This window comes from Pongo pygmaeus, chromosome 6 (assembly GCF_028885625.2).
Source record: "Pongo pygmaeus isolate AG05252 chromosome 6, NHGRI_mPonPyg2-v2.0_pri, whole genome shotgun sequence".
Taxonomy (NCBI): Eukaryota; Metazoa; Chordata; class Mammalia; order Primates; family Hominidae; genus Pongo; species Pongo pygmaeus.
The window spans coordinates 144,614,526-144,624,870 of record NC_072379.2 but is presented as its reverse complement, the minus strand read 5'-3'; the positions used below and the strand labels follow the sequence as shown (position 1 = coordinate 144,624,870).

At 35.1% G+C, this 10,345-nt stretch overlaps 1 pseudogene; it reads right to left on the bottom strand.

The window, feature by feature from the left end:
* Positions 1–2,530: 2,530 nt before the first annotated feature.
* Positions 2,531–9,481, bottom strand: LOC129041655 (probable C-mannosyltransferase DPY19L4; annotated as a pseudogene).
* Positions 9,482–10,345: the final 864 nt, after the last annotated feature.

Genomic DNA, 10,345 nt, shown 5'->3' with positions numbered 1-10,345 from the left:
CATTGTCTACAACTATCTTAATGTAGTTAAAAAAATTATGTCTAAGAGTGAAAAGAGAATGAAACTAATCGTCAGATATATGACATCACCATCAAACAATTCTTTTTCTTTCCTTCCTTCCTTCCTTCCTTCTTTCTTTCTTTCTCTTTCTTTTCTTTCTTTCTTTTTTTTTTTTTTTGACAGAGTCTCGCCCTGTCGCCCGGGGTGGAGTGCAATGGCGTGATCTTAGCTCACTGCAACCTTCACCTCGCATGTACAAGCGATTCTCCTGCCTCAGCCTCCCGAGTACCTGGGACTACAGGCGCCCGCCACCATACCCGGCTAATTTTTTTATTTTTAGTAGAGACGGGGGTCTCACCATGTTGGCCAGGCTGGTCTTGACCTCCTGACCTCGTGATCTGCCCGCCTTGGCCTCCCAAAGTGCTGGGATTACAGGTGTGAGCCAACACACCTGGCCCAAACAATTAAGTTCCAAAAGAGCAAAGCATCCTAGAGTTCATCTAAGAATGCATGTACTTTTATAATATATGTATAACAGAAAATAAAGACAATAAAGAAATGCTCCCTTCTAAAGTAATAAAATACTGAAAATGTAATTTTTGCAGCACTCTAACAAGTGAAAATTTTGAAAATCTGTTCACTGAGCAGGAGCACAAGGAAAAACTAAACATGTATGCCAGCTTATTAAAATGACACATCCATAGGCTACATCTATCCTGAATCTCTTTATAAGGCCAGATTAAGTATTTTAAAGTTTCTCTTAATAGAATAGTTAAAAAATAAAAATATTTAACTTAAAGGAACATAGAATTTAGACTGTTAATCCATGCTGTAAATTTTACTGTAATCGTCATTTTTTCTTAATGTTGAAGATTGCATCAGTTTCATAAGTAACATCACTCGTGTTTTATAATAAATACATCTACATGCAGAGGTATGTTTAACAGCATCTGCATGTATCTCCAGAAATTTTTGCTCATTTTAGAGCACATATTTTTATTCTGATAAAGATTTAATGTTTTACTTAATACTTCAGTAGAAAACATGAATAAATTGTATACCCAATATCAATATTTTTCTAAAAACCTGAACAACATTCTTTTAAATGTCCATTTAAAAATATAGGTAACAGTTATTGTTTTATCATTATCAAATTGGTATCAAATTAATAGGTATAAGTGAAAAAACTAATCACTAGACAGTCATAAAAATAAAATGCAATAATATTGTGCACTTTGTATTACTAAGAAAGCGTTCACTTATTCAAGCAGCAGATGATGAGAACATTATCATGAAAATTCTGGATATATCTTTATGTATATCCTTAAAAATCACTTACCTTTATATAATTTCTATTTTAATTTAAATCCCACATATTTTCAGCTAACATTTAAATTCGTTTTTTATTGTAAAACTTCAGCTGTTATATATCATGAAACACTTTCAGAAACTTGTTTAAAGGTAGGAATAATTCCTTCTAGTAAAAAATTATGCCATATTACATATTTGTTAAATGTTATGTTTGAGAAATACATTCTGTCCTTGAACATATTCGAATTAAAGATCAATATTATAATGGAATGAAGATTTTACAGGGAAAATATAGCAATCAGTAAAAACATGAAAGACCACGTAGTAGTGTGTCCAGAGTTGTTTCCTTCCGGTGGGTCCTTGGTCTCGTTGACTTCAAGAATGAAGCCACGGACCTTTGCGGTGACTGTTACAGCTCTTAAAGGTGGCACAGACCCAAAGAGTGAGCAGCAGCAAGATTTATTGTGAAGAGCGAAAGAACAAAGCTTCTACAGCGTGGACAGGGACTCGAGTGGGTTGCTGCTGCTGGCTGCGGCGGCCAGCTTTTATTCCCTTATTTGTCCCCACCCACATCCTGCTGATTGGTCCATTTTACAGAGTGCTGATTGGTGCATTTACAATCCTGTAGCTAGACACAGAGCACTGGTTGGTGCATTTTTACAGAGTGCTGATTGGTGCATTTACGATCCCTTAGCTAGACACGGAGTGCTGATTGGTGCATTTACAATGCTTTAGCTAGACACAGAGTGCTGATTGGTGCGTTTTTACAGAGCACTGATTGGTGTGTTTACAATCCTCTAGCTAGACAGAAAAGCTCTCCCAGTCCCCACTCGACCCAGGAAGTCCAGCAGGCTTCACTTCTCAGTAGGAAGGAAGACACCTGTTTGGAATATTGCAGAATGGTAGATATCACATTTTATCAAAGGACAGTAATGCTTGATCTTCTATTTCCCACAGAACTCTGGATCCAGTTAAGAGCAGGAGGGGGAAAGAAGCAGCAATATTTCAAAAGTCCATACTCTAATCTGCAAAAGACACTGAGTAGGTGGAAGAAAACTGCATTTTACTTCAGGTAGTCTTTGAAATGAAAGCTCTGTTATTTTTCAAAACTGGAAGGATATCACAGGGTTGATTTTATATACAAAGTAGGATCTGATCCAGTAAACTCTAATGAAATAATTCACATATGGAGAAAGTTAATTTTGACCTCATGACAAAATCACCCGTATTTTGAGTAGGTTAGCCTGTCACCTTCTTTGCAAACCACCAACAATATTGGGTGTATGGTTCTTAATCGAAACCACTTGAAAAGCGTCGTACAAAGTTAAGGAAAACATACACCAAATGCTGCTAACGTGCACACATAAGGAATCCAGATGTACTTCAAGCCTTCTATAACCATCACAAGAGAATCCAATAAAATAGTGTGAATTACATGATAAATTATTTCTGGCCTTTCTTCAATTCATCCATCATCAAGAATAACAGTTTCTGTCAGGAATTTAGCATTAATCCTCCTAAAATTAACTTGTAGTATAGAAAGAAAACAAATAACACTGGAATATAGAAATGTAATAAAGAAGATTGTCAATTGCAAAAAAACAAAAACAAAAACAAAAACGTCTTGAGAAGGTGCCTGCAGGGAATCTTGACAGAGGAGCTAAATCACTGTAAAATTCTTAGTCATATTTAGTCCAAATTTTACTTCAAGGAATTTGAGCATGTGCCCATTTTCTTTGTGCTGGACAAACATCTTCATTATAATATTCAATGTCACTGTCAGAGTACACACCAAGTAAAAATTAATCACTTTCATTGTTTTAGCTACAAAAGTGTCTTTCTTCACATTCAGCTGAAGGCACTTAGCAAGCATTAAGGCTGCTAGTAAATTTAACAAAGGAAATACCAGTACAGCTGGATTCCCAAACTGCAGTAAATATCCCAGAAAGAGAGAAAATATGCAGATTTTATAAACTTCATAAACCTTGTCACTTTGCTCCAGCGGCAAGATATCGAGCAGGAATAGAGACACTGCTTGAAGAAACAGGAGATAGCGGCCGTACCCCACATCATCATAAATATGTAAGTTGAAGCACTTATCAACAAGTAGCAAAACTCCTCTCCATAAGTATTTCAGTTGCTTTTTAAATGGCCTGTAGGGGCAGCAACTTGGCATGCAAAATATGGTAGTGCCCAGTTTTCTCTTAAAGGAATGGAGTATTCTATTCTTGTTGTACCTACCCTGTTAAAAATGAGGCATGCAACAGTAAGCATTCCTGTTAGCCATGTTCCACTCATAAGCCAACTTGTAACAGATAATGCAGTAACATATTATTTGGAATCCAAAAACAGCGCCAATATAGAAATACACTGGCTCAATAATCTCGTTGCTACCAGTGGCTTGACATAAAACACTGGCAATAAGTTCTGGATATAGACACATTTGCTGCACTGCATGTATAGTCTTTGGAGATACAGTTTTGTTATTGTGTGTCAGTTCATAAACACCTCTTTCAAATGAAGGTGCCTTTAACATATCTTTATGATAGGTCTAATAAATGGCACTGTCACCCTGAAACGTGATTCCCCGTTCAAGCTCGTTTTGGAGCTCTTTCAGGAATTGGAATGTCATTGATTTTTCTCTTCTTTGGCGGATTCCTTATTTTCTGAAGACTTTGGCCTTTTTTCTTTGGCGCAGCTCTACAGTTGATCTTTCTTCCTCCGCCCTGCTCTCCGCGGAGGCCAGGACATCCCTCTGGCTGCAGCGAGGCAGGAGTCTCCCTCCTTCCGAATCTCTGAACACCTCAGCCTCTCCAGGTCCGCTCCCGGCCGCCGCCGCAAATATATCTTTTAATCGTTGTTTTTCTAGTAATAAAAATCTTACACAAAAGCTAAACGAAATTTTATGCAATTCCCTGGTTAATGTTTCTTGATGACATGAGTTGCTCCGTATATACTTACTTGAGTGCAGCTAACCTTGTTACACTGGAACTCGATCTTGACAGACAGCCAAAATACATTATCTTATGATCTTCTTGTGGAAACTGGTAGTTTCCTGCTTTGATGTTTTTTACCAGACCGGGGTCAGGCTTTATACCCTGAACTGTTCTTGTAAGGTTTTTCAGCTGATAATCACGGGCCTTAATTCTGGTGAGTGTCCTGTGCTAATTTGATAATGAAACAGAGAACTCAAGGTAGCTTTTCCCAAAGGGCTTCAGAGAAAAGAGATTTTCCCAATATATTAATGTCTTAAACACATGTACACACACACGCACAGTTTCTAGTTAAATAACTTTGAGAAACATTAGGTTAAAAACACCTTAAGAAATTTTGCCTGACCCAGGATAATGATGTTAACTTCTACATAATCTTCTAGATTATCTATTATTTCAATTTCCACAGTTAGATCTACTGACATGAAATTGACATGAAATTTTGTGTAGGTTTGACATATGGTGCAAGTTCTATTTTTCCCCCAAAACTTCGTTTACAGTTACTCTGGGCTATGTTTATGTATAAATCAAGTGTTTATATATACTAGGCTCTGTCTGGAGGCTCTTTACTATGTACTTGTACTATTCCCACATTGTCTTAGTGTAGCTTCATTATGAATAGAGCAAGGCTTCCCACCTAAAAGACTGCTTGGCTATTGTTAGCCACTTGCATTTCCACTTAAAATATAGAATACACTTACAAATTTTTAAAAATACCAAAATACATAGAAATACATTGTTGGGACAATTTTGATTGAATTTGTATTTAATTTAAGAAGAAGTTTAAGGGGAATTTCCATCTTTAAATTACTGTCTTCAAATCTATGATTGTAACATATTTTGTCCATTTACTTAGTCCTTTAAATTATCTCCATTTGTTTCTTAATTTTTTATGAAGACATATATAAATTTAGGACCACTTCTAGATATTTGCTATAACTCTTACTGTGATTATTATAAACTTTTACAGCTTTTATTTATTAACTTGATGTTATGTAGAAATTCAATTGGTTGTTTTACATTGTCCTTGTGTAGCAACTTTGTGAAAATTAATAATGATTTTTATTTTATTAGATATTCTTTCAATATTTTTTATACACAGCTTTACAAGTTGTTTCGACTGGATTTACTTTATCTGGGGCTCACTTCTTTCTTTCTTGGCTAATATTTAATCTTGCTTGTATATGTAATCATTCCAATAAAAAATCGGATGGGAAATATCACATTATATATATGTCATACATAATACATGACATATATCCCCTGTAATAAATAATATCTTGTTATGGACTGAATGTATGTGTCCCCTACAAATTTAAACGTTGAAATATCATCCCCAATGGGATGGTATTCGAAGGTGGGGCCTTTGGGACCAGATTAGGTCACAAATAGGATTGGTGCCCTTAAACGAAGAGGCCAGAGAGCTAGCTTGCTCTCATTCTGCCATATGAAGATACAAGAAAAAGTTGACAGTTTGCAAACTGGAAGTGGGATCTCACCAAAACCTGACTATACTGGAACCCTGATCCCAGACTTCCAGCCTCTAAAACTGTTAGAAATTTCTGCTGTTTGTAATCCACCTGGTGTGTAATACATTGTTATAATAGCCCAAACTGACGAACACAGAAATCATATATAAGAAATAAAATTTCCACAAGCAGTGAATATTTGAAAACATAATTTTTAGTTCTTCATCTTTTTCATATTCTGGCTCAATTAAAATCTACATGGAATTCACCTCAAAATCCTGAAATGGCAACACATCAAAAGTTTTCCTCTTACTGAGCTCTGGAGAAGTACTGAATCAAGTTTTACAAGGAAACTGGAGACTTAAGGAATCCAAGAGGCATAGTCTTCCACTTCTCAAGAAAGTAGAGGAGACTAGAGTGCTTTCAATTTAAGGCCCATCAGCAAAAAAAGAAACCTAAGTATATCACATGAAAACTCATCCACAGAGAATGGAGAAATCTAGGCTTGTGGCTCTGGATTTAGAAACTGGGTTTACAAAACCATGAGAGAAGTCAGAGTCTGACAGAACATTGTGTTGAGCCAGAAAAATTTTCCAAACATGGAAACCCCTGACACAGTGTTCGATTTTGAGAAAAATAGCAGAATGTGTGAGACCCCACTCAAAGAGATACAAGTTTCTCCAAAAACAAAATAGGGCATCATTGCAATGTATTGAAGACATTCCTCTGATGAACTGTAAACTGTTGCCCAAAATAGGGTCAATGTAAGAGCTCTTTAGAAGCATAGTGTTTTTTGTTTGTTTTCTTTCTTTCTTTTTTGTTTGTGTTTTAGTACATTACTTTTAGAGCAATTATTCTAAGACTTATGTCATATCAGGTTAAATTATATATACAATAGTACATTTTTGAATATTAATCACATGATAGATTCCTGCTTAAGTTTCATTTCGTGCAAAAGGTTATCCTTTTTTGTTTAACCTTCTATTTGTTGTTGAACCAAACTTTGATCATCATTTTATAAATCAGTGTATCTCACACTCCTGCTAGTATCTATCCTCTCTACCTCTATAAGATGAACTTTGCATATTTAAATTTATTATAGCCAGCCATACTTGTATTTTATTTGTTCTGTTACACTCTCTTAAATTCTTATGTTAATAACTACAATTTAAATCTAAACCAAATGAATAAGAAATGTAAATGTAATCAAATAAAGTTATGAAAATAATATTTATGATAAAGTAGAAAGAACTGAAAATTACTGCATGAATATTGAGTACAACTATAAAAATAAGTTCTGTAGCTTAAAATTATATGTGTCATATTTTAATGACATAATCTCCCTTTGTTAAATCTTTTTTACTGATGTAACTTTTATAATAACCCTCAACTGAACATCTATGTAACTATATATATGAATAAAATTTTAACATCTATTATAAATTGCTAAAATAAAATTGCAAGTTCCACATTTACAGTTTTAATTATTTTGATAAACATCTTTCAAGTTCTTATTCATAACAATTCATAATTAGGAATAATATATACTTTATACTTACATAGAAATATGGCAGACTAAGCAAATGTGTTAGTCTAGATTTTATCTTCAAGGCACTATAGAAATAATAAATGATTAAAATGGGGATAAACCCATAACTGTAAAATAAGTGGGTGGAGGGCACACATATTAGGGGAATTCTATAAATTTTATAAAAGTAAAAGATGAAATCATATTGATAAAATTAAAAGAGAATATATTTCTCAAATTCTAATACAGCAGATGACAGATGCAAAAATAAGGTAGCCTGAACTGGATAGCTTAAACTCAGAAAATTTTTCTCCTTGGAATAAGCAGATATAATAATAGGACTGAAAATGTGGCAAAATACAAAACGACATCATTTTCCATGACCATAAAGAGACAGTTATGAGGGCAGGGGACAGGAACTTGATTGAATTGTAAGTCCATCTCAAAACAATTATAAAGAACATTTTAGATAAGAATTAACCTTGCTTGAATGTGTGTTATTATTCCAAAGTAAAGTGCTTCTAATTCTGAAACTGCGGGACCTTCCATTTTAAAGACAGTTCTACACCATTTGAGTATGAAAGAGAGTTTGCCAATTAACAAGCTCTGCTTCTGTACTACTCTATTGAACGTCCTTATTCAAGAAAAAAATATTAATGGAAAATTCTAGCCTTAATACCCAACAACTTAAGAGATATGTGACAAACAACTCAAGTAATCTAATCCTTTATTTCTTCATTTGAATGGAAAACCAGATTGCTAGACATAAAGCAAAACAGCAGTATGAAAGGAGAAAAAAAGTCAATTACACAAAAATGTGGCCCCAAGAAAAAAGAGAGATCATTCACAGAGAGAAGACAATCTTAAAACACATAATGTCTTCAGAAGTCTTCTAGATGATGCCTCTTATAAAACAAGAGTCATGAACAGGACTGAATAAAAAAAATAGCTCCCAGAAAAAATAAAACTTTAGAAATTAAAACTATGTTAACAAATTAAAAATGAAAATCTACAGGAAGATTAAAAGAAAATTTGAGGTCTTCTTCTGGAACATACACCTGAAAACATAAAAAAGAGAAAACCTATAAAAGAAAATGAATTGGTGAAGAGTAGGTCCAGATTGCTCAATATCTAATCAAAAGGAATTTCAAAAGGGAAACATTAAGAAAAAAAAAAAAGAGATACTATCAAATAAATAATCTGAAACAACCTTCCAGGGATGAAGATTGGTGCCTAGCTATAGGGCCCACTGATTGCTGAACCCAATATACAAATAATAATTTAAAGGCACATCACTGACATAATTGGGGAATTTCAAGTACACCATGTATAAAAAGAACATTTCAAAAGCATCCAGAGAATACTAAGAAAAAATATTAATCAATAGATGTCATAAATGCAGCAGATTTTTTTTAAATCTTCAACTTTGGTACTAAAAAAAGGTAACAATTACTTCAAAATTCTGAGGCAGCAATATTTTCAACTTAGAATTATATGTCCAGCCTAGAAATCCATCAATAGAAATAGCAAAATAAAGCAGTTTTGAGAAACTCAAGAAATCAGAAAATGTACCTCTCACCATTTTGGAGAAGGTTACATGACGATTTGTTTACACAAAACAAAATTAACAATCACAAGATGTAGGCGTGGAATTTTTAAAAATGATGGATGTGATACAGACAGGAGGCAGGGAAATACTGGGTAGAGAAGGGCAGGGTCCCTGGAAAGGGCTCCACCCTCAAGCCTGGACCCGGGGCCCAAAGTAAGAACATGCATTCCTGTTTTCTTGCTCATATGTTGCCTTTTCCAAAACCACCCTGACCTGCCCTGCCCTGCATCCTGTACCCACAAAAACCCCAGGCTCCACTAGCAGCAGAGTGGCAGACAAGGAGAGAAGAGAAGAAGCAGCTTGATTTCAAAGGGATGGCTTGACTACGGAACCTTGGAGAAGAGTTCAGCTGAAAATGGCCAGACTCCAGGGGAAGACCACCTTCCCGCTCCATCCCCTTTCCAGCTCCCCATCCCCTTGAGAGCCACTTTCACTGGTAATAAAATCCTACACATTTACCACCTTCAATTTGTTCCTGCGACCTGATTCCTCCTGGAAGCCAGACAAGGTCCCAGATGCAGGTGAAGGAGACTGTCACACTGACCTTCCACTGGGCTAACACTTCAGCCATCCATGGTTGGCAAAACTAAAAAAGCAGCATGTAACACACACCTTCTGGGGCTCTGGGGGTTGCTGGCAACTCGTAGACACTCACTTGCTTGCTCTCACTCCCATGAGGGGTTGAGAGCTGTGGGCTGAGTAAACAAGCCAACCCCTTCACAGGACTCATGAAGGGGTAAAGGAACTATTCTGTTTCAGATTTAAGTAAGGAGTCCAAAGCAAATAAATTTTAAAATAATAACTTTCTAGATAGCCTGGTAATAATCAGGACAAATGTGAACAAGAAATTCCTGAGCAGTAAGGAAAATGTCAATAGAAAAATGGAGTAGATTCTATTCAAGAGATGAAGTCTTTCATGTGCTGGAATATTGAAGGAATCTATTGAAGAGGGCATATGTTTCTTCTTTCAATAATGAAAATAATAGAATTAGAAACACTAAGAAAAACAAAACCAATGAATATCTTCAAGAAACTAATGTATGAATATAAGAAAAATAGAAATGTGCCATGTTATGAAACTATTGATGATGTGCAATGAAAGAGGATCTGTTTGTCATTGCCAATGTGTTCTTCCCTGAGTGCCACAGGGGTTGTGACCCCACATAGGAAAAGCTGTAATGCCAGCCCACTGCTTGACTTTTCAAAGAAAAATATCTACATCATTATAATAAGGCAGACAGTGGTTTTCAGCTATTAGAATCAATTGGAAAAGAACACAGCAGATAGACTGTGGTTTTCAGATATAAGTAAATAGTAAATGAATTTTATTTTTTAATATCTTAAAAATATTTAGAATATTAGATAACAAGTTAAAAAGAAGGGGTCAAGAGTAAGATCTGGATTTTATTGATTCATTTAGATAATAAAGATTCAA